The following is a 25823-nucleotide window of genomic DNA, read 5'->3' as shown; positions in this document are numbered from 1 at the left end:
GCACTGTATCAAAGCATATGGAGTGACAAAGCTAAAAGGAATTTAGGTTTTATTTTCCTATAGAAAGAAAACAAACTGCCAAGAGGAATAGAAAACAAACAAGACCACCTGCAATATATTCTGTACAAGAATATTATGAAAGGTCTGATTTTTGATATGCTTTTGGTGTGATCTATGCCTTGATCTCAAATAACAAATCAATCTACTAAAGGAACAGAAACGCTAAATTTGCATATCTGACTGAATATTCATGTGACATGTATTTAAAAGGCATTCAGCTGCAAAGGCTTCGCTGAGTGTTTCTGTAAAGGCTACCTAATACTTTGCATTTCTGTGAATGTTTCTGAGTCAAGCAGATAACATTGCTTCCAGCTTTCTAATTTGTCATAGTAGAAGCTGTACAAAAAGCTAAAAAAAGAAAAAAATTCCCAGCAACCCACAAGGCCTGAAGTTATTATATGAAGATTTCAAATCTATACAGTGTGCAAAGATCCATCCTCTAAGAATAAAAAAAAGGTAATTTTAAATTATTATTATTATTATTATGATTTTGAAAATGAGCTGTTTCACTGTCAGTCTATCTAGAGTATTATATAAATTCTCCTCTGACACTATTTAAAACAAGGCCAGAGTATCAAAGGCAAGCTGCCACAGATCAAACTCTGCAAATCTGACATTGCAGAAGGAAAATGAAATCAGGAAACCATGTCTCAGAACACAGAGTATTGATACACACCATTATTAATTGGAGTTTGTAAAATTTTTAACATTTTCATGGAGATTCAGATCAGAAGGCATTATTTACCCCAGTTTAGTCTCTTTTATGTCACAAGACTTTGTGGTTCATGTTACCAGAGTTGGGAGATCTTAATTAGACTAAAGCATTTTGCTCCTTAGAACTATGAGACAGCAGAGTGTAGTGTTTGTGAGGTCCCCAGGATGAGGATATTATATGAAGGTTATTATAATTATTATATTATATTATATTATATTATATTATATTATATTATATTATATTATATTATATTATATTATATTATATTATATTATATTATATTATATTATATTATATTATATTATATTATATTATATTATATTATATTATATTATATTATATTATATTATATATTTATTATATCAATGTTGTATTGTATCGTATTATATTATGCTATACTAAACTATCCTAAAAAAAGAGAAAGGACACATCAGAAGGCTTAACAAGAATGAATATTAAAAACTCATGCCTGACTCCTCAGAGTCTGACACAGCTGGATGGTGATTGGTCATTAAGGAAAAAACAATTCACATGGAAACAAGCAGACATGCACCTGTTGGTAGATAATCTCCAGACCACATTCCAAAGCAGCAAAAACAGGAGAAGCAATCAGAAAATATTGTTTTTTCTTCTTCTCATCTTCCCAGGAGAAGAAAACCTGGCAGAGAGATTTTTCAGAAGATGTGACAGTGACAGCAGAGAGTATGGAGATTTTGGTGTCACCAAGATATCTGTCTTGGCAGGAGGTTGGTGGGGTCACATCTACATAGATGGTTTCAGCAGGTAAGTACAGCAGAGGAGCTGCTGAAGCTCCAGGTTGTGTTCCACACTGGAACACGTTGGTTTTTGACACCAAGGTTGCTTTTGGCTAAATCTGTCAGTTTCATGACAGGTTCACATGTCCCTGTTTTCTCTTCTGAGGAAATCAGAATGCAGGGTACTTGTCACACTGCCCTCCATGTCTTTGGCACATGGATAAGAATTATTTCTTCACCTTAGAGATCCCTTTTTGTGCAGTGAAGTCTAGCCAAAGAGACTGTAAATATGTGAAAAGGCCGGATCAGATACAACTTAAAAAAACAAAAAACCCAGCTGCAGTAGTTCATCCCTTTCAATAAACTGCTTCTAGCTTAGGCCAATTTATCATCCTTCAGCCAGAACAAATCCTCCATTGCACCCAGGTAAACTTCAGCATCCTTATGTAAAAGCTTTACCCAGGAAGATGACAGTGTTAAACTGTGATGCAGAAAACTGACAGTAATTCTTGTCTTTTACAGCAAGTGTCATAGGCATATGAGGCAGTCTGTCAACCTTCATCTCATTAAAGCCCCAGACTGGAAAGGATGAACAGTAAGACTTGTCAATCCACAAATTCCAAGGGCAGAGGCAGCTCCCCTTTTGGGGGAGATATAAAGCTGCTTTTTTTTTTTTTTTTTGTACAACTCCAAATGCTAGCTAGCTCTCAAAAAGATCCTAGTCATGCTGGCTGTGAAATTTGCCTTTTTAGTTTAAGTATATATATATGTATATATATATGTATACATATATATGTGTGCATATATATATACACACATATATATATATGTATATATACCCACATGCGAACAGAGGCATTTTCCTTTTTTCACCCATGCTAAACATTCATTCATGAACGAATTTCTGAATATTTTGCCTTCTGTTCACACCGTAATTTTTGAAGTATGTGGTGTTGTCTGTAACTTTCTTAGATCACAGGTATTTCACAAGGTGATTTATTGTTGGAGAATGATGAAAAAGCCTCTAGCTCATTAATGTGTGACTGGGAGAAAATCAAATGTCTTATGTTTAAGGCAAACAGCTTTTTGCTTTTTTTTTGTCAGGAATATTCTGGACATTTTTACCAATTTGAAGCTTAGAGACCTAAAGATAACATTTTTATATCTGACTTTCCTGGCTTTTTTTTCCCCCCCTTGAATTTGCCTAGTGCTTTTTTGGACCTAAATAAACACACTGCCGACAAATATCTTTAAGTTAAGTAGTTATCTCACTTAACTGGAGTCTTGTTAAGAACCACTTCATTTTTTTAGGTGACTTTTCTTCTTGCTATTTTCATTTGATGCCTCTGGGTCTTAACCTGGAAGTCACAGTCAGTAGTTGAACTCTCTTCACATTCTCTTTTCCAACTCTGTTTTACACACCTCAGCTACCATCCTTCCAGTCATCTGGATAATTAACTCAAAATTACTTTATCTTCAAGAATTTCATTATATACCAGTAGTTCCACTAATTTATAGGGGATAATTGTCAGGCTGATCTGCCTATAATTCCCCGTGGTTTTGTAAGTTGAATGTATTAGGATGGTCTCGGCAGGACAAGTCTGTCTCGGGAAGGTTTTTAATTTTGCAAGACTTGCTAAAAAGTATCATTAGTGGTTCATCAGTCTCCTAAGCCTCCTTGTTTAAGGCTACTGGCTAAAGATTTTCAAGCTGCTGGTTTGGAAATACTTTTCTTTTTAGCAACAAGTAGGTCCTTCCTGCTCCTCAGCATCACCATCATGGATATTTGCTCTTTTTCTTATTCCAGCTGTAGAACAGAAGTATCTGCTCAACACATCCTTCTTCAGAAATTCCACAAACTGCATCAAACAGTAGATCTACACAAATCTTGTAATATTCCATGTTTCTTTTGCTAGAAGGCTTATTTTCAGCTAAAAAATTCAGAGCGGTTTTTGTCAGTCTGACCCTTTCAGGTCAAAGATCTAAAATTCAGGCATCTGAATTCCCAAGTCACCATTTAAAAATCTGGGTTAAGAAACAGACTAAAATGTTGTACCTTGGGAGCAGGAGGCACGTGCTTTAACTAGAATAGAAATTGTGGTTTTAATTATGATGGAATTGTTTTATACTCACATAAAATCGGAAACTTTTTTTTTTACACTCAGCAAAGCTTTTTTTTTTAATAGTGTAGGTGACTTGCTGTTAAGGAATTATTCACTGAAAATGCATCCTTAAGAACAGGTTAAATTACAGCTAAAGTAGTGCCATAAAAACAAACTGCTTCTCTTTGGTCTCCAAAAACATACACAGAGGAGTTTTTGAGCACCTGCTGTAATTACACAGCATTCTGCTGTAAGGAAAAAAGAGAACCCCTTTATCCATCCACAAGATTCCTTAATTGGCCCAGCAGTCTTGGATGAAGGAATTGTCTTGCACAGCTGTTTGTAGTGTTGCATGGCATGTTTAGAGTTGACAGAGATAAATGACACCATGACTGACAGTTTCCTTTTCTTCTATACAGTTTTTTAAGCTGCAAGATCAATTGGACATCTCTAAATTTTTCAAGGGAGAAATAGATCTATCCATTTCTACCACTTCCAATTATTTTTATTCTGCATGACATGCTGAAACCTGTCATAGCTGAGACCAAATTGTCCAGTTTTAATATGGTTCACTCCCTTTCATCAAAATAACTTCTATTACACTTCATCAAAATAAATGGCACTGCTAAGTGGTAATTTGAGACATGTATTATTGTGAGCCTGGAAAACTAAATGTAAAGAAATACCCAAGTAACTTGTTCACCTCAAATGAATCATGCAAGCAACAGAGAGGACAAACAAAAGTTGCCTCTTCGTGGAAGCCTTTCTAAAATGGTAGTGGTTCTGGGAACAGCAGAACAAAAGCATGCAGTGACCTGCAGTGATGCTGCTGCAGGTTTTCTAGGCAGCAAATGAGTGGATTGTAACCTGTTTGTGCTGGAGATAGAGGTGCTGACCTTGATGGTGTACAGGACATGCAATGGTTGGAAAACAGAATGCAAACACACACGAACTCAGTAAATCAGGTGTGAGATCTTGTCCTGAAGGAGCAGCTTGCCTCTGTCTCCTTCATGATGGCCTAATGTGCTCTAAAATGTCTTCACTTTACTCACTCTCAATAAGAAGTAATTGTGACCGTGTTCACAGGGGTTCTTGGATGAGGGAAGAGACAAGGATCTGACTCCATGTTTCAGAAGGCTTGATTTATTATTTTATGATATATATTACATTAAAACTATACTAAAAAAAGAGAAGAAAAGGTTTCATCAGAAGGCTAGCTAAGAATAGAAAAAGAAAGAATGATAACACAGGCTTCTGTCTCGGACTCTCTGTCCGAGCCAGCTGGACTGTGATTGGCCATTAATTAGAAACATCCAACGTGGGCCAATCAAAAATCTACTTGTTGCATTCCACAGCAGCAGATAATCAATGTTTGCATTTTGTTCCTGAGGCCTCCCAGCTTCTCAGGAGGAAAAATCCTAAAGAAAGGATTTTTCATAAAAGATGTCTGCGACCAGTAATTTTACATAGTGTTACCTCTTTTCCCTAATTACCCAGTTGGAACTAAAGTGTGTGCCCTTAGTCCAACACTGACCAGCAAATGAAAAATAAGAATTAATGACTTCTCTTTCTAGAAAAAGAATGAAACATCTGATCTTCCTGTCCACATGCCCATTTTTATACTTCTTTTATACTTTTATATATAATTTATACATCGTGTGCAAAGACGCATGTGATGGTGAGTCTAGGTGGGGAAGGTAAATTGTTCTGTTGAAATAAACAGAACAGGCTAACAGGAGCAGAGAGGAGACTGAAAGCAAGCTGCACAGGGAAAGAGGGAAATTAATTAAATGGGAAAATATGCTGAGATAAATACCAGGGCGATATAAATTTAAAGGGGAAATAATACAAAGCAAAATGAAACAAAGCAAAAATCAAGACAAATTTTAAAAACACCCCAATACATGCAAAGAGACCTAAGAGTTGAAAAAATGTTTACTTAATGAAAGCTTGAGGCAAATATGTTTTCTCTGTTTTAAAATGTTAACTAGGGACAAATTAGAAAAAGAGAAATAAGAAGTCTCATTTCCTAGTTTGCCTGAGGCAGCAAAGGGCCCAAAGCCTTAAATAATGAAGGAACATTATTTAGCAGAAATTGGTGTTCAGAAAGGGCTGTGATCCTTTGTATTGTGAGTGAATGCAATTGTCATGAAAGAAAGAAACACTTTTTTCTGAGCTGGAAGATTGCACATCAGTAAGCACTTTTGGTCCCACTGTGCTTTGATTTCATCTGCAGGACCTCCTGTTATATCAAGGCACAAGACATGCCTTTCTGGGATGTGCTGCTCTAAAGCTGGAAGGAGCTGCAGTGGTTATGAATGATTGATGAAGGCCAGAGTAGAAAGATGAATTTTCTTTTTTTTTTTTTTTTGATTGCCTCTGATATTCATTATCTTTCACCAAGTCTGTCCTGGCGGCTTTTGATCATAAAGATAAGGACACACTTGAAGACGCAGCATTTACTTTAAGGGTCATAAGGCCTTAATGCCACTGAAATAATGATGGAAGCCCACTGTCTTGTGAGTGTGGAATCCTTGAACGATGGCATGGAAAAGGTGGGACAGCATTCTCTAATGTTATGGAATAAACTTTCTTTCAGAGCAGTATTTTTTTGAGGGCTGAGTGGGACTTACAAACTTGCATTTGTACATATGTGGCAAAGCACAAGGGTCTGTAAATCTTCAAAAACACTTGAATAACTGGAGAAACCAAGGTACAGGTACAGGTTCACTATTCCTTGACCTCCAAAAAGTGGAACATGACTTCACCTTGGTAACACTATTCCAGGCTGTCAGCTTTCTGCATATTCCACAGCAGCACAACAGCCCAGTGCAGTTTTACTTTTGCATTCAGAGTCACTCCTTTCAACAGCTGTGCTTTTGCTGTAATAGGAAAGGATTCATCAATCAGGTGGAACAGCTTCTGTCTCTTGCTTTAGCCTCAGTGGGTTTTTGTGCTCAGTTATTTACTTAAACTCTTTAGCAAGGCAAGTGCACACTCCTTTTCCATGTCTGTTTCCTGTTTGTTTATTTTCAGTGAAAGCAGATGCACGTTAGAGCTGCATTTTTGGGTAATTTAGCACGTGCCAAATTACAGTGATATCTCTGTACATCTTTGTACAACATTACATCAATGCAAAACTGGTTGATTACTTCCTGTTGTCTTACCAAAAACCAGAGTAATTATTACAGTAATGCACTTTGTTACCTTGATGTTGTTTACACCCAAGAGTTTTTCATCCAATAACAAAGTGAGCTAAATAGCTGTAAACTGCAGCCCTGAGACAAAACACAAAATACAAAAATAAAAACAAAAAGAAGGAAATGCAGGCTCAGGCTATACACTGACAAATGGCAATGAATACGTTGAACATAAATAAAGTAATAAATTAACACTTCTGTTTCTCTGCCTCAGTGTCCCAGAAAGCTGTTATATAGATGATAGTTTGCTACTGATTTGTTGCAGCTGCTTCTCTATTTACTGTCAGAATGTAGCCCACTCGAGTTTTGTTCTCTATTTTCACTTCTCCTTTGTACAGCTCTAAATCTCAACATTACACCCTTTATTAACATTTCTGTCAAATGTCTACTCTTTGCAAAAAAAAATTACAGTAATTCCAGTTTATAATTCATCTTTAAAAAAAAAATACCTGTCTACTCTGGGAATGTAAAATTGGTTTTTCTTATTAAGGTATTCAGGTGTCAGTGCAATTGTTATCACTAGGACTGCAATCATTACAGATTTTGGCTGATGTGCAAAAGGGTGTTATGAATGTAAATATAGCTATATGATTTTTTTTTCATTTTCAGACTGCAGACATGTTGAGATATGCATTAAAGTAGTTCCTTGGTTTCAGTTCTGTGTTTAAAGAAATTATCTTTAGCTACAAATCTTTGGTGGCCTGGAAATTTAGGTTTGCCCGAATCAAGGGCACCCAGATATTCTGAGGATTAAAACTTTCTGTGCCAAAAAACTTTCTGTGTTTAAAACCTCTGGGTTTGAAAAACTTAGCTGAGAACTTTGGCAAAATCTGGGAAGTTTTCACCTTTCCTCTCTTAGGTTCCCAAGCAAAATCAGAAGGATAGTAATTTTCATTCTGAAAAGCTTATTTCAGACACATGGAAATGACATTAACTCACAGTCTAACTCCCTGCTTTAGCTTTTGTTTGGTGTAAAACTAAGATTGGGTTTTGTTGGATGTCACTAGAGTAGTCACTGTATTTTTAGAGATTATGAGATTGGTTTGTTTTGATATTTGCTATCCAAAATAAAATGATCATTACCAAGAGGTCAGTTAGAGAAAAACATATAGAAACATTGGCTTATAATGCATAACATATATATGAATACAAAAAATGCATAGAGAACTCAGTTACTAAGATTTAGCCAGGTTTGCATGTTAGCTGTATGAGAAGATCTTATTTAATCCCTTTATTTAAGACTAAAATTAATATTCTGTTTCCTACTAGCAGTCACAGGTGGCAGTCACAGAAAAGTACCTTAAGAATGTATTTTTTTTTTCAAGTACCATAATTCAAATATTGTTTTGCAAGATTTCAATTTGATTTAAATTTTCTTCATCTGTTTTTCCTTTGTTTTTCCCCAGTGCTGTTGTGTCTGAACTATGTTGGAAAGAATATTTAAAGCCACAAGACCAGGAAAATAAAAATCAAAAATAAAGGAATGATAGAAGTCTTGGTATTCCTTACTATAGAAGAGAAAGAGAAAACAGAGGAAAAAAAGTAAGATTTTAAAAGTGTGTTTTTATTTAAATTTGGGTGAGACAGTAGCAGAAATGTGATTCTTGTGATCATTAACCTGATTTAATATAAATTCTTCTCCTTGAAGCCCATCCTTTTTAGAGCAGGAAATTAATTCAGCGACTTAAGATACATAATGCTGATTGGGTTCAGTATTGATTTTTAAGGATTAGCAACAGTGGTATAAAATCAGGTAGCATTTAGAACTCAAAGTTTAAATCTTGGTTTGATTTTATCTCAGTTTATTAAATGGCCAGATAATAATAATAGTCTAGGACTGACATAATCAAATGTATTGTCAGGAGCAGTGTGTTTAGGCTGGAGTTTGTTCATGTGAAATTGAGACACGTTTGCATATAATTAACCTTTTTATTGGAACATATGTTTTGGGTTGTCCTCTATTTATTCCTTCTTTTTCTGCATTCAGTTTCTTGTTCACCCTGATGTCTCTGGCTTTTATTTCTTGATCATTTAGATCACTGAGTTTTTTTCCTAGTGTTTCTAATTTTGCATTTATAATCACGCTCAGCTAACCAAACTCTCCCAAAATTCATGAAAACTTGTGAAAATCACTTATCAATTTTCCATGGCAGAAGGTTTTGTTTGTTTTGTAGACCTTGATACATGCCACTATGATTTTTTAATATAAAATGCAAGCCATGTATTAGGAAGCTAATAGTGATATACATCTTTTGCATCATAGCGCTGATTCTTTTCCAAACCCATGAAAAACAACACACACAAACAAAAATGTTAGTCATTCCATTACAATAAATGTGCTTTCTAAAAGGCAAACTATTAAACTTCATAGTCTCCTACCAAGGCTGACCTCAATGGACTTGTGTGCATTATGTGGCAGGGCCATTCAGCCTTCTCTCTTCCTGACGCCAACATCTGGAACAAATTAATTATTAAAAATCTCATTAATCCATTTAATGTCATTGTTGGAAGTAGAAACCAAAACATGAACAGGAAAATTTCAATTCTGTAATGGACCGGCTCAACTTTTTTAGTTGCTTCAGATGTGAAGAATGCAGGCTTAGGAAATTAGATATTTTTCAATTCGCATGTGTGGCTGAACCTGCAAGAAAAAAGTATTACCCAATGTGAACCACGATTATGTTTATGTTTTCTTTTCCTCTTAATAAGGGTACTTATCATATTTGTGGAATAGGCACAATAATTTTTAAGGGATTCATCTTAGATAGTCATCTACATATTGCTCAATAAAAATTATATAAAAGAGGTTCTCAGTAGCAAAAAAAAAAAAAATCAGATGTGTGCATGCTTCTCTCTGCATTTGTGAAAATGACTTTTGTATGTCAGTCAAAATGTCAAAGCAAAGTATCGAATACTGCAATGAAACAGGAGAAAGCAACAACCAAGCTTTTGGACATTTTAAAGTATTGGCAAGGAATTTCACTAATTGACTAGCTAGAATCACACTGTGTACTTTGAGAAGGGGTGTAACATGATTGCAAAATTGTCTTTCGTCCATCCTCTTTACTCAAAATCAGGAGCAACTTATCAAAGCTCAGAGTTACATATTGAACCATCTAAGGGTTTGTGTGTGATATTCTCATTTACTGTCATGGGTGGTTTTTTAAGTATAAAATATATATAAACATGGAGAAGGAAATCCTAGCTGCAATGCAGTGAGCGTCCAGGAGGAGCTGGGTTGGTTACAGAATGAGATCTTTGGAATTTAGGCACTTTGTTCTGGGAAGAGCAGAAAAGCTTGTATTTTAGACAATTATAAAAGGGTCATTTTCCATGCTACATTTTGAGCTCTGATGTTAGATGATTGAATAAATACCAGCCAGTCTCTTTACTGTGGAGCACCCTCATTCCTTAAAGTGTTTGAGGAACAGAACATTACAGACACCACCAAAATAAGAGAAGCTTAAAAGAAATTATCCCATGCATGAACAACTCTGGAGTGTCCACCCCACAGCAGAATCCTGGCAATCCTGGTTCATCTCATTTCTTGAAGCACTGAATCCAAGTTGGTTCCTCAAATCCTTATCAGATTGTGTATGTATTACACTACTGAAGTGAAGGGAGACGACCCATCTTAATTGATCAGCATCGAACTCCAATTTATTGATTCAATCAGTCACTTTTTATAACCGTGTTAATTAAGCTCATACATATTGCAAAACCCAAGCTCATCATTGGTTACAGATTAAACACCAACCCCTCCTTTTGTTTTCAATACCTGTGGTTTGTTATTGAAACCAAGATTTGTGTTCTCACACTGATATGAAAGGTTCTCAAGGCCTTCATGTTTGTCACTTTTGCTTTCCCATACCTTATCCAAGGACAAGATATTTACTTGTTATTAAAAACAACCTGAGAACTTCTGCTGTTTACATAAGCGTGCCTGAGAATCTTGTTGTTTACAGAAACAGGCTTTGAGAATTTGCTCCTCACAGCTGCCTTTTACTTTTTTATCAGCTGTATATTTTCATGGCCTTTTTTCCTTCAAGCCATGTCTGAGCAAAATTCTCCAACATTACACCAATCTTTTTATTAGCTGTATTCTGTATGCTGGGGTCAGGCTAGAAGGAAATTATTCTGGTAGGGCTTGGGACAGTAATGATGAAACAGACTTTTATAGTTGCTGCTGCTGCTGGGACCTCCACGATTTCCCAGCAAGGGACCCCGATTCTGCTCACAATTGTTTCCTCATGTGCAGCACACAGCATGATCATAATCCTGCTTATAGCAGTGGGAAATGGGACAGAAAGTGACAAACAAGAAGACCCCTTCTGCACTGAAGCAGCCTGATGTGCAATACTTTGTCTCTTTAGAGCCATCCCTGTGGTCTGCACTAATGACATTATCTCCCAGGAGACCATTATCTGGTGATTGCATCCCATCACAGACTGCTCAGAGTGGCCTGAGTACTTTTGGAAAATATTATTTTTGTAACACCTGCTACATCCCAGTCTCCTGTTGGAAATCTAATTCCTCTTTTGGCCTGATGCTTTTTTACATTTCCCACAGTCTGTTTTGCTCTGTTGCAAGGCCAGTTTGGTTTCCTGTGGAGTAGCTGTAAAGGGCTGCTGCTCCTCTCAGCCTTGTCTTGCTCATCATCTCTGTATCAGCCTTATCTGATGTGGTGTCATCTTTGCTGCTGGCATATAAATTACATTGCTGATTTTCTGTGTTTTCTCTGGCTTACTTAAGGCTTTTAAGAGCATGGGATCTGGCTGTGACAACTTGTCATTCCTGGAATCCGTGACTGTCTTGTCTTGTATTAATTCATGTTATAAAACTCACTATTTCTGCATTCAGCTAGAGTATGAGCTACTCTGTTAACATTCTTCTTCATTGCATCTGTCAATATTTTTCTGAAGGGCCTTGCTCTTAGATAGTCCTTTTTCCTACACAATTTTTTTCATTCCTGTTTTTCCCTCTCTGTCATTTCTAGGGAACTATTTACATTTTATTGTGTGGAGCAAGTTGTTATATTTGTATCAAAATAGAGCTGAGATGAAAATTGCTGTTTTCAAACCAGAATTTGAAACCCATATATTTATATATTTCTACATATGCCATGTACTTATAACAAATTCACAGGGCTGGATTTGCATATGGCTTGCATTAAGCTTCCTATGTCTCCTGGAGGGTTTCCCAGTGCTTTATTAAAATCACATGCCTTAATTTTTCATAATTAGAAAGACATTTGAAATGTATTAAAATATTAAAATTTTGTAAAGATAGGATGTGCTTTATCTTCCAGCCTCATACTAGCTATTCTCAATCTTCTTTATCCGTATTTTTGAGGGATTAGTCATTTTTACCCACTGAGGTGAGTTACTTTTCTAACACTTCATATGAAAAGTGTGGAAAATGATACAGTTAGATGGTATTCTTTTTGTCCAAAAAAGCTACATAAAGAAAGCCCCATTTGAAAGGCTTTAGGGCTTCTGAAATGTAAGAAGAAACAGAATTTTAAAAAGAGAAAACATCTAAAGGCTAATTTTTGTCTGTCTGAATCTTAAAGCAGAAGGCAGTCTTAAGAAAAGCATCTTAGATGAGCAGCGCACCTTAAATTGCAAACTGAGAACTCGTGTTACAAAGCCCTTTCATTTTGAGAACTGTATGCAGAAATTACTGTGAACTTTTATGCAGGTTTCCCTTTTTCAGGGCTTTTTGAAGTTCTCCTTTAACTGTCTGCTCTGCATCCTGATTGAGGTTCAGCACATTTATATCCAAAGGAAATCACATCACGGTTGAGAGTAAATGGCATTGCTTCAGAAGACTGCTGCTTCTTAAAGAAATAATTTTTTTCAACCTCCTTTTGATCTTCCAAAAGAAATATTAATATAATTATTTGAAGCAGAAAAACCTTTAAGCTTTCAAGCCATTACTATAACCTATAAAAATAGCCCTTTGTAATAAATTAATTACCTTTTCAGTTCAGGTATCCATTTAAAACTGCCTGTGCAGAATCACAGTGTTACCTGTGAGTGGGAGCTTGAACAAGGTTAGGTTATTTTTTGCTTCTGAACATTTTAAACCAAGTAACCACTTTTAAGTGACCCCAGAGTGGAGAGGCATGGACTGGCTCACCCAGCTATTCAAGAACAATGATTTATAATTTTTTTCTGAATCTGCCTGAAAAGCCTGAGACTCTTTTAAAAAATTGATTTGCTGGCAAGCTACAGTTAACAGTTGGAAAGGAGGGATTTGGGTGGGATCATTCGTCTTGTTTTGATTTTTTTATTTTTTTTTCCTCCACAGAAAGTATCAGGCTGATTTGATTTTCATGCCAAATTGGAATTCCATCCTGTGAAGAGGGGCTAGGAACCTCTTATATATATGCAGTGGAGGTCACATGGGTTTTTTCTTCTCTTGATGATCTCTTTGGCAGAATGTATCACACAGTTAGACCCTCAAAAGGGTCTCTAAATTGTCCACAATGGCTATTGACTACTGTGATTTGAATCAAGGGCCAGTTGCTGGAAACTATTGTGTCCATAGTAATTTCACCAAGGCAAGTCAACATGAGGTGACTTTTGCTTTTTGATTTTGTGAGAATATGGGAAATCCATCTTTGAGCCCAAGCCTTCCCACAAAGGCTTTTAAACAGTAAACCCATTAGATTTAAAAATGAAACTATGCTACATATCAAACTTTCTGCTTGCCAGCCAGCAAAATGAGAAGAGAAATATATTGCTTATGTTTCTTATTGGAAGTAGATGCCTTGGTATCCACGTGAACATAGAGATCAATTTTAAAGGTCAGCTGAGTTTGACAGAATTTATTTTTAAGCTGGTTTCTCATTTGAGAAGCTGCATCTCAGTTGAGTGGTCTGATTCAGTTGAACTGGAGGTGAAAAATCCCAACCAAACATTTTTTGTTCAGGATAGGCCCCTGTGTCCATCTACTTGTGTCAGGCTGTGCCCTATGTTTACTTATTACCTTCAGTAGTTTGAAATCTCTCTTTTATTCTGATACAGATATTTGTCTTAAAATAAGTGTCTTCCATTTGCAGAGTGAGAAGTTTTGGTTTCATCAAAATCAGTTATTTTTGTGGGCAGAAACCTATCTGTTCTTAATTAATTACTACACCTCAATGAATAGGAAACATTTCAACTTTTAAAGGAACATTTAAATACTTTATTTCTTATACAGTTGCATTTTTTTATTATTAAAATTAAAAAAGAAAGTATAGCAACAGGCTGTACAGGATCTTTGGTGAATATATTCTGTTGTCAACAGCAATCCAAGTTATCACAATGCATCAGATCTCCTTGAGCCCATCATTCATGGTTTTTATTAAATTAAAGAAAATCATAAAAACAAAATTTCATTTTTTAGCTTGAGATACAGCTTTGAGTAGCATGGTGTTTCTCCTGTATTCCCCAACAGAAATTTATTCTGATTTGAAATATGTAGCAAAATTTCTTGCAACTTAATCCTACATGATTAATCCCACCAATCCCATTGCCTTCTAATTTGATTATGACCCTCCTGGATACATTGGTTTAAAAAAAAAATTGCTTCATTATTTTATGTGTTTTGTAAAATATTAATCTTGATGTGTAGGCAAAAAAAAAGATATTTTCCTTGACATTTTACCAGCAGCCGTAGCATGTGTGTAGTAGATAGAAGTTTTGACATAAATGATCATAATAATGAGCTCTTTGGATCTATTGATCATTGAGAATTTCATTGATCTTTATATTCTGTTCATTTCTGCTGGGCTTTCTGGGAAACACTAAGCTCAGGAAAAGAGGGGTGCTTTCAGAAATAGTAATTACAAGTGATAATAAAGGAGTGATAACACACACTGTTGTTGCAGTGACCTGCAAAATGCATGTACCTACCATGTTCTACACAGTGCTCCTCTCCCTGGTTGTGTTTTCTGCTCTGTTCTTTATAAAATGATCGAATATTGAATTTGCTAAGGGGGATTTATTTTGTTTCCAAACAGTAGTTAAAATAAATAACATTAACATGCCAATATACCATATGGGAAGAGAAGAAATAACTAATAGTCTAAGACAGTACCTTGATATCAATTTCCTTTCTACTACTTTACTGGAGTTAAATACTTTATCTGAAACACCAACACAGGTAAAATTAGGGTGAATTTACATCTGAAATTTGGCTTTACCCTGCTGTGGTCTAAACCTTACTTTTACGAGTGCAGATCTCTAGAACTTGATTTCAATTCTGTTCTTCAGCACTGTTTCTCTTGGATTTTTTGGAAGGATACTCTTCCCCTTGAAAAGCAAAGGTAAATGACTTTTTCATATAGAAAATCACCAGATATTTATTAGGAGCTTCTCTTTTATACTCTTCAGAGAAAGTGCTGCTGCTCAGAGCAGCCAGTCAGAATGAGTATCTCTTCTCTGCCTTCTTCAACACACTTTACATGCCAGTGCTTATCCAAAATCAGGATTTCTCTGGTTGTCTTGAAATTGTGGAACTCTTCCACTGCTCCAGTGTGGATCCTCCACAGGATCACAAGCCCTACCAGGAAACCTGCTCCAGTGTGGGCTCCTCTCCCCATGCATCTGCAGGTCCTTGCTCCAGAATGGGCCTCCAATGAGTTTACAGCCTCCTCTCAGACATTCTCCTGCTCCGGTGTGGTTCTCCTTCACAGGGGAATCTCATCTCTGGAACACAGGTGTCCTTGGTGTCTTGGTGTCCTCACAGGTGCTCTTCTCAAATATGGTGTCCTCATAGGTGCTTCTTCTCAAATATGATGTCCTCATAGGTTCTTCTTCTTAAATATGGTGTCCTCACAGGTGCTCTTAAATATGGCGTCTTCATAGGTGCTTCTTCTCAAATATGGTGTCTTCATAGGTGCTTCTTCTTAAATATGGTGTTCTCTTAGGTGATTCTTCTTAAATATGGTGTCTTCAGAGGTGTTTCTTCTTAATTACGGTGTCCTCATAGGTGCTTCTTCTTAAATATGGTGTCTATGGGTGTTTCTTCTTAATTATGGTGTCCTCATAAGTGCTTCTTCTCAAATATGGTGTCTTCATAGGTGTTTCTTCTTAATTATGGTGTCCTCATGGGTGTTTCTTCTTAATTATGGTGTCCTCATAGGTGCTTCTTCTTAAATATGGTGTCCTCATAGGTGCTTCTTCTCAAATATGGTGTCTTCATAGGTGTTTCTTCTTAATTATGGTGTCCTCATAGGTGCTTCTTCTTAAATATGGTGTTCTCATAGGTGCTTCTTCTTAAATATGGTGTCTTCATAGGTGTTTCTTCTCAAATATGGTGTCCTCATAGGCGCTTCTTCTCAAATATGGTGTCTACATAGGTGCTTCTTCTTAAATATGTTATCACACAGGTATTAATGTAGTTTCTAATTGGCCCTGCCTTGGCAACCAGCACTTCTGACCTCTGTCTTGGAGCTGCCAGGGATTGTCTTTGCTGGGCATGGAGGAAGCTCCTGGCAGCATCCCACAGGAGCCGTCACCCCTGTGGCGCTCCTGCCACCAAAACTTGGTGACACAAGAATTCTTGCTTTGCAAATCACAGTGCTGTATCTTCAAAGTACAGGCAGTACTTTGAAAAGTAAAGCAGTGTATTAGGGGGAAAAATGCAATAAAGTTAATTATAAAATAAAAGAGCTCAAAATAATGAGTTGTAGAGAAAGAAAGGGGCTAGAGAAGGCTACAGGGGAAGCTGGGACATCACTGATAACTACAACTGCTGAGAACAAACCAGACAAACCAGGTGATTTTTATGTGTGTCTTGCCTGAGGCAGAAAGGGAATGAGTGTTTTCTCGCTCTGCTATGATATTTCAGTGGCATTTGCCAGTATTTCCTGAACTGAGTTGGATGGAGGGTTTACAGAGCAGAGCTGATTCTGTGTGGAGCACGGAATTGCTCGTTGTTTCCTTTGTGTGACATCTTTCTATGTCACCAGGATATTTAGTGGGTTTAGTGGTCTATACAACCTGTGGGGCACTGTTGGAAGAAGCTTGCCAGGGAAGCTGTTACAGAACATATATTAACAACTGAAAAGGCCATGCAGAAAACTCCTTTGGGCCACTCAGAGATATGAATTGCTGGTGCAGCTGTGGCTGTGTAGCAATAAAGAGTTTTATGCACTCCAGTCAAATGGCTTCAGCGTGCTAACCTCGCTGCAATCGGCCCATCAGAGATAATTTAGTGTGTGAAGGAATGTGTCTGCAGCACAGAGCAGCAAGAAACTTTCTTGATTGATAAGGCAGCAGGGAAAAGGCACTATCTATCTGGTCAGCTGCCAAAGAGCTCACCATCTGATTCACGAGCAAAGGAAGATGTGAAAATTCCCCACGGATTAGCAAATATCACTCAGAACAATTTACAAAGGCTGTCAGCATAAGGCAGAAGAGGCTCTGACATTTGGCAGGCTGCAGGAGAAAGATTATGCTACTTAATTCTGAATTCTCTTTCAAATCTGTCCTGTTTCTCCAAAATATAGACTGAAACAAAAAAAATTGTCCAAGTCAAACCTCCCATGGCTCTGTGCACCTTGATCTTTTTGTGGGCTCCCTGCCTGAGAGGTGAATGCTGCTCTTTGGTGCAGCTGTCACATCCTAAAAGCTGGGTGAGAACTCAGGAGGTGGGGATAGCATCCCCCTCCTGCCAGGGGCTTCTTTGTCCCCCCTTGCAGAGGAATAATGTGCAAAAGTGAAAACAAACATGCCATCTCTCACTCAGCAGCCTTTCATTTGCACCTGTGAGGTTGTGGGAATTATCTGTATCACTGGTTAGAATGTGTGGTCTTTGCCTGTTTTAGGATTAGAAAAATGGATATCTATCTATCTATATCTATATCATCTATATCTATATCTATATCTATATCTATATCTATATCTATATCTATATCTATATCTGTATCTATATCTATATCTATATCTATATCTATATCTATATCTATCTATATCTATATCTATATCTATATCTATATCTATATCTATATCTATATCTATATCTATATCTATATCTATCTATATCTATATCTATATCTATATCTATATCTATATCTATATCTATATCTATATCTATATCTATATCTATCTATATCTATATCTAATCTATATCTATATCTATATGTATCTATACATCTATATCTATATCTCGTCTATATCTATGTCTATATCTATATCATCTATCTATATATCTAATTTCGGTCATTAACAGCACAAAGAATGGATAGGACATGAAGAAGAACTGAGATTCCTGTGCTTTTTTTTTTTTTTTTTTTTTTTTTGGCAGCTGAAAATTTAAATTCTTTTACTTTGTAGGAAAACAAATTTCTACCAGTTCAGCAAATTTCTTCAGAACATTGTCAGTTTTTAGTCATTAATATTGAGACTGATCTTTTGGATTGCTGCAAAACATAAGAAATGTCAACCAGGAAATGGCTAACCAATTTTTTTTAATTATTCAAAATGAAGAAGAAAATAACCTCTAAACTAAAGGCATATATTGTAAAGAAAATATAACATTTATAATGGGAAAAATGCATTTAATAATCTAAAATTTCATTTTTCCATCTTGTTCAGTTTAGTCTTAAAAGTGCTTCTACTTTAGATGTGCATTTCATAATAGAAATGTTAAAGCAATGGTAATTTCATGAAGCATATTTATTTTTTAATAAATGTTTTGTCCATTGAAATTTAAAAACAATCTTTCACAGAGAATTGCAGATTGAGTAAGTGTCTACATTTATATGCTAATGACTCTATGGAAGAAAGCACAATTAATATATAATGCTTAATTATGAGAAAAAAAATGCAATAATCCTATAACTTGGAAGTAAATTATGTAAGTTTTAATTATATACTTTCAGTGTACCAATTCTTAAGTTATGGTTCTGGAACTGGATTTAAGAAAGAGGAAAAAAGTCCCTATGAAAACTATTGAAACAAAATAAACTTGTCCAGTTATAATTTTGGAAAGATCATTTCTTACAGTCTTGTTTGTGCATTTACATCATTGAGTAGTTTGTCATTAAAAATTTCACATATTGTGAGATATTAGTGTAAAATGCTGCCCAATGCCTGCCATTGTGCAAGGTCTGCCATTCCATTGTCTTCAAAAAAGAATCAATGAGTTTTGAAAGCTGGGTTTCAGGGTTATATTTAAGATATTTTCCTAGATTTTTATATGTATCACAGTTCTTTGTACTGTTTTAGTGGTCCTGTTGTTTCTGTACCAGAGTTTACAAAGAAATTGCACTTTGAGGTTAAGAACCAAGTCCCTTTGGTCCTACACACATCAGTTATTATCTCTGGTCCAAAATAAAATGATGTCTCCCCCAATTCAGATGGAAATGAATCTCAGGGAAACTGAAGGAGTCTACTACTCTTTGCAGAAATTTTAAGTAAGTGATTTCTCAGTATTTTACTATGAGATTTAAAAAAAACTAAGTAGAACAAAATTGATCCTAACAGGCAAAAAGTCCTTCATAACAATATCTAATCCATTAACCATAGCATTTCAGTCCCTCACACCACTTCTGTAGGAAAAATCAATATATCATATAAAGAAATAAAGAGATGCTAAATGGCCTGCACACATATATATATATGTATTTGAACAATGGTATTAATGAAAAAAACCTGACTACTGATTTTTCTGAAGAACAGTCTAAATATTACATAAACACATTGATATCAGGATTCAATAAGAAAAACTTAAGAAAATTAAACTTTCCAGGCTCTGCAGATTCAGGACTGATAGCTAGGAAAATACTAGAAAACAATTCAAAAGAAAAAAAGCAGCAGCTGATTTATTGTCTCTATATGTGTGTGTGTGTCCAACTTTTGTTTCATTAATTGTATAATTGAGTTGAAGGTAGTTTTACACCTAGAGGCGTGTTCTGGTGAGCTGCAGCAGAAATATCTTTCCATGTTTCTCTACATCCCTGGTGTTTGTATCCAGGTGTTAGGATGCTCCATGCCTGTCCACAGCAGCTGGCAATCCTAATCCCTGCTTTTAACAGAAGCTGGGCATAAATTTGCTTTCCTTGCTTGAGGATAAAATCTACCCTCAAAAGGACACTGCCTGCTAAACTCTGTTTTGTAAATGCACTTGGGATGACAAATGAGGGACACAAAATGTTCTGCACGTGTGTCCTGTCTGAAGGCACAAACCTAAAGCTGCCACTTGCTTGTAAAGTGTCCAGTAAAAAAACAGGAGAAAACAACCTTGGGGAATTGGTGAATGGTGGGGGTTTGGGTACAAACAAAATAGGTGATTAGTAGCAGAGCGGCTAGAACACAGAAAATACTGGTTTTGTCACTGCTTTCCCCAGACTCCCTGCCCATGCTTTCCCCACAGTTGTTTCCCTCACACTGTGTTGATGAAAGATTTCCTTCTGAGGTTACCTACCCCCTGTGCTCTTCATTTTGTGCCTGTGCTCATTTTTCCCCCCCTATTTTTTTATCTTATTCACTAATGTGAACTGCAACTCTTGTGCTAGGTGGCCTTTCAGCTACATAAGCCTTTGATGAAGCATTAGAAAAAATTTCAGTGTTTGTTGTATTCATTTTAAGATTTCCCAATGCTTTTTTTTTTCCCCCTTGAGTTTTTAAAGAATAAAATCCAAAATTCTGAAGGCCTTCATTTGCCAAGTGGCCAAATTGCATATCAAAATATTGTCTGAATTGTGTAAATATTATAATATGCACTTGGAAACTATCCCACAATTTCTTTCTGTATAACATCAAAAGAAAGCATTTCCAAGAAAACTATTTCCTGCACTTTGCTATTTTGTTAAATGTGCTCTAAAGAAGCATAAGATTAAAGTGTGAGTAAATACAGGGCTTATAAGAAGCAGCTGGTCAGAGACATTGAAGTTACTCCATTTGAACAGGAAGGTGGGCTCTGAAAACAACTCCTGAAGGTTCATTATAGTTACTTGTAGAGAGAAAAAGCTTAGATAATAACCAAAAGTTTTAGAGAACGTATTTAGACCCTTGATTTACATGTAGGCTATACTCTGGGAAATGTTTAAAGCAATCCATATTTGAACATAAAAGTCAATTAACATTTTCTTTTGGTAGAACTCCCAGGCAGCTCCATTCCATTCAGATTCCTAAGTTCCCTTTCATTCAGAGTAATGAGATCAGCTTTGCACTGAAGTGCTGATGAAGCTTCAAAAGGTAATATTGCAGCCATGGCACTTGAAAGGCTGATTTTTCCATATAAATAATGGCATTTACAGTTATAACAACTGTGATGAAAACCATGAGGTTAATGAATCCTTGGGGTCCAGGACACACAGTGAGCGCTAATTGGGATCAAGAATAAGTTTTATCAAAAGCTGCAGCACTGAGAAGTGAGCAGCTCTCTGGATAAGGAGTTGATGCAGTTTGCTGATTTCTAATAATCTCTATTAGGGGAAATCAGGTGGGATGTTATCTGATTGCTTGCTTAGATGCTATGCTTGCCTTAAAAATACAGAGAGAAGTTTGGGTTTTTTTGTATTTAACTAAATAATCAAGACCTATAAGAAAATTACACAAGGTAAACTGGCAACTTTCTTGTTTTAATTAATTTTATTTTAATTTAATTCAGAACTAAAACTTATGGTGTGAGTCCTAAAAACACCTAAAGATTCAACTCTTTAAGATCTCAGTTACATGATTTGCAATTATAGCCTGTTAAAACATAAGTGAGCAAATAATAAATCCTTTGCTCCACATACATGCTGTTTTTCTTCCTTTCTCAACAAGATTATAGCTGTAGCAACAAAATGTAGCAATATAGCAATAACTGACAGCAAAAAAATGGGTATTTTCTGGAGATTCATCTCATTGAGTAGATCGGATGACATCACCATAAAAGTGCCTTTTTAATTGTTATTATTGACCAGAAAATGAGTCAACCCCTTGGCTGACCTCATGGGGGCATTTAATGGATATGACCACAGTGGGGTTTTGCAGATGAATCAGAGCTTTCTTGGCCTGTGCTGAAGAATTCAGGCACAAAGTTTTGTTATTGACCATTCCAGAAAGAGAAGAACTCAAATGTGGAACTGTGTGCAAGAAAAACTGGCTCATCATCTTTTGGCTCAACATCAAGCCTGCACATCATGTCTCTTAAGAAATAAAAGGGAATACTCAATTTTGTTTTAAACATTTTAAATATGAGGGAATCCAGAGCATCCCTAGTTAAGTTTCCTCGCTGGTTAATAATTCTCACTGTTTAAAACAGACCTTATTTCTAATTTCCATTTTGTGAGCCTTAACTCTCAGTCAAGGAATAGAGTTGTATCTTAGCCAGCTATGTGGAAAAACCCTCTGGTGAGAGATACACTCTCCCTCTGTCTGTTCTTACAGATCCCTTAAGCTTGACTTTGATGAGCTAAATAGATTGAACCTATTAAATCTCTTTCTGTAAGGCAGATTTTCCAGTCTTTAAATCATCCTTGCTGTTTTGCAGCATGGTTTTAATCATGTGCAGAATAGACTTGGATATACTTTTTCAGTAAACATCTTGAATATCTTCACTTTATTTTTATCCAGATATCCACCTGTTGAACACTGATAGAGACCTTATTGACTCTTTCAACTGGACATTCTTCTAAGAAGTCAATCTGAAATGGACATTTATAAAGATTTTTCTCCCCACCTCAGAATCACTGCTAGTATAGGAGCATAAATATGAACTGTAATCTTTGTTTCAGAAGCATGGCATTAAGAGCAGAAAAAACTCTAAATATGTGGTGTTTAATGATTTCTGACATTATATTATAATATTTTATACATTATTATTAAATATTATCATTATATATTATAGTATTATATTATAATAGTATAATATATATTATATTTGTATAACATAAAAATGATGAATTTATAAATATAAAATTTTAATGATTTATAATACATTATAAAATATAATAATTTTCACAAATACCATTGTTCTGATATAATAGCAGTTCACTGCCTAACTGAAACAGTAATATAAATAACTTCTAAAATATTTTTAATATTTACGATAGAGCATTTAATTTGAAAATATTAGCAATTGTCCATGCTTTTCAAAAATGGTTGGCAGAGATAATGAATTCTCCTGCTTCTGGCAGAAGAAATTAAATTGCCCAGCTTGTTGTTTGGATGGGACCATCACATGGTACCTGGCGGTTGTCTATCGTGCCAATCTGCACAGCATTTTTCAAGCATAATCAGGATATCTTACAGGCAGAATAAAAGTCCCTCCTGTCCCTCTACCCTTTAAAGAATTTGTAAATAATGAGCCTTTCAGCACATTTTCTTTTCAGTTTATCATTTTATGCATTCAAGCTGAATTGGGAGAGTTGCATGTTCAACCTGTATTAATTAGCACAGTGCAAGATGACTTGGTGGTTTCTTTTATACTAGCTACTTCTAAAACAGGGGGAAAAGAAAATATCCTTGATTCCCTAGCAAGTCACTGCCAGGGTGTCTTTATGAGGAGCTGAAGAAGATTTTTGGGAGTTCTGTTAACATGGCAGAGTGTATCTGCTCATATACATTCTGTTCAGAGTTTTGCCATTAAATAAGTGAGAAATACCTACTTGAAAAATGTCAAATCTGGTTGTATTGAGCCTTCACAATGAAGCCAAGTATGAAAAAGGGAAGTCTTGGTGTTTTTACTGTAGGTATAAATTTATGTTATAACACATAAGGATTTTAATGTTTGATATATTCTTTCTGTATGAAGAAAAACTTGGTGAAAGGTCTCTTATTAAATGGATAACTCAATTAGAATGAGTGGATTCCAGCAAACTAGGTTAGGTAAATTTAACTTTAACTTCAGTCAAATTGCTCCTAAATTTGACAGCTGAATTAATGATGTCTGAGTCAATAGCAACTCTTTTAAGGTCAGATATGTCCAGAGGGACTTGGTCCAGGAGGCACAAAACCAAATAGTTACAGATCAAAAAAGTTATAAACTCCACTGGGTAGGAGCCAGACATGATAGGGAGGTATGTACTAATAGAGATCATGAAAGAACAACTGAAATGTCTTCTTTGAACTTGTTTTGTTTTCTTTTTAATAAATGTTAAATGGAAAGTAAGCATTTAAAAGTAGATATTTTCTGTCCAAAGTTTTGATCCACTTTGACCAAACGCTCAAAATCTGGCTCTTTGAAAAAAAGCATTATTTCTCTAATTCTAAAAGATCTTAATAAATTTTAAAGTCACATTAATTACTTTGATATGCCATAAGTGCTGTGCACCCACAAGTATTCTAAACTTGAGCAAACCCAAAATGGCAGTGGCCTGTTCAACGCCAGATTTCTCATATGGCTTATAAAAAGTGCATGTGTTTATAAAGCATGCTCACACTGAGCTGTGCAGGGAGAAGGGAGCTGAGAAACTCAGTGCTTTGGTACTATTGACACATCAACAAGAAGAAAAGACAGATTTTTTTTTTTTTTTTCTATTTGGAAAGTCCTGGTATTGTCCATATAAGCAAAATGGTGGGCTCTGGTCCTAATACAGAATCTGGAGTTCAGCTTTCAGGAAATCCTCTCCCACCACCTTTTCATAGAGAAGAAGACTTGTCAACAGCAGGACTTGAGGCAAATAGGTAAGAATTCTTACTAAAATTTGTGAGACATCCCTTACACTTTCTAAAAGGGTTTGAAAGCCCAACATATTTTGCTAAGAATATTTCCCTTCCCTCAATAAGCAGCATACATCACTGATTTTTTGATGAAAGGATGACAGTATTGACATGGGAAAATTCAATAATATATATAATTTTTGGGAGATATTTTGACTCACTTTCTCTGCTGCTTAGACTAAAAATGCAGGCAAGTTTAATTTTTGCAGCTAACTTTTCTCTTTCGTTTTCTTCCAACAGAACACTTTTCAGGGTTACCTGTGTGTGTGACAGATGTCCTGGTTTTTCCATTCAAATCTGATTTTTGGGCAGCTTTTCCATTAAGCTCTGTGAATATTCATGAAGAGATTCTCATGTACCTAGAGTTGATTTAACTGGGCAATGAATCAATTGCTGCTAAAACTTATGTTAAAAGAGAACTAAAAGAGAAGAATAGAGGGAAAAAAAAAAAACACAAACCAAACCCTAACCATATCTCCTTCTATTTTAGAAATATTGCACTGATTTGGAATAATTTGGGGACTGAGAGTGCAACTATTATCTTTCAACTGCATGGTTGGATCTAGCAGGACCTGAATGAGCAACAGAATCCTGATTTTTATTTTGTTAATGCAAATGGCTTTGCTGTTCAACATGGCTTGTTCTGTGCTACCTCATCCTCCTGACTTTGTGTCCTGCCCCTGCTGATTTCCCAGTCATTGCCAAGCTAAATCCATGCCAGGGTTGGTAGCCGCACACCCCTAATTTAGCAATTGCATTTTAACAAAGAATTTATAAGGGTTATTTTTTCTTTCCCAGATAAAAAACTTTGTCTCAGCTCAGCGTTCACAGAGACTGCTCTGTCTGCCTGCTTGATTTGTTTTCTATTTATAAATAGAGTTATATCTCCAAAGAGGTTCATTTATGAGGGAGATCAGCTCTAGCCAGTAGTGTGAACTGAGCACTGGGGAAACAAAGCTTTGGAGGGAGGCTAAAATAAAACAAATTACTGTGCAGCCTTCATTTGGTTTCCATTATTCAAAGTGAGATAACACTGTGGATTTTTTTTAAAGGAAAAGACATTGGAATCCAAATTATTCAGGCATCCACAGTCAGAGTCACTCTTTGTGATGAATTCTCAGCATCTTTACTCCCCCACTATTGACTTGCTATTAGTCATACTTCCATTGGCTGTGTTATCCCAAAATATCCATGTGAGAATAACAGTTCACACAGTGGGTAAGTAAGAATAAAAAGAACCCTCAATAAGAATAATCATGCTTTGGGACTGATGTTGAATATTCTCCTTTAATCCACAGAATCTTTTAGATCTTGAGTTTGGGAGGATTTTTTTATCCCATGGGTGA

The sequence above is a fragment of the Zonotrichia leucophrys genome, chromosome 4 (genome assembly GCF_028769735.1).
Source record: "Zonotrichia leucophrys gambelii isolate GWCS_2022_RI chromosome 4, RI_Zleu_2.0, whole genome shotgun sequence".
NCBI classification, from domain to species: domain Eukaryota; kingdom Metazoa; phylum Chordata; class Aves; order Passeriformes; family Passerellidae; genus Zonotrichia; species Zonotrichia leucophrys.
Note: the sequence above shows the minus strand (reverse complement) of the source record.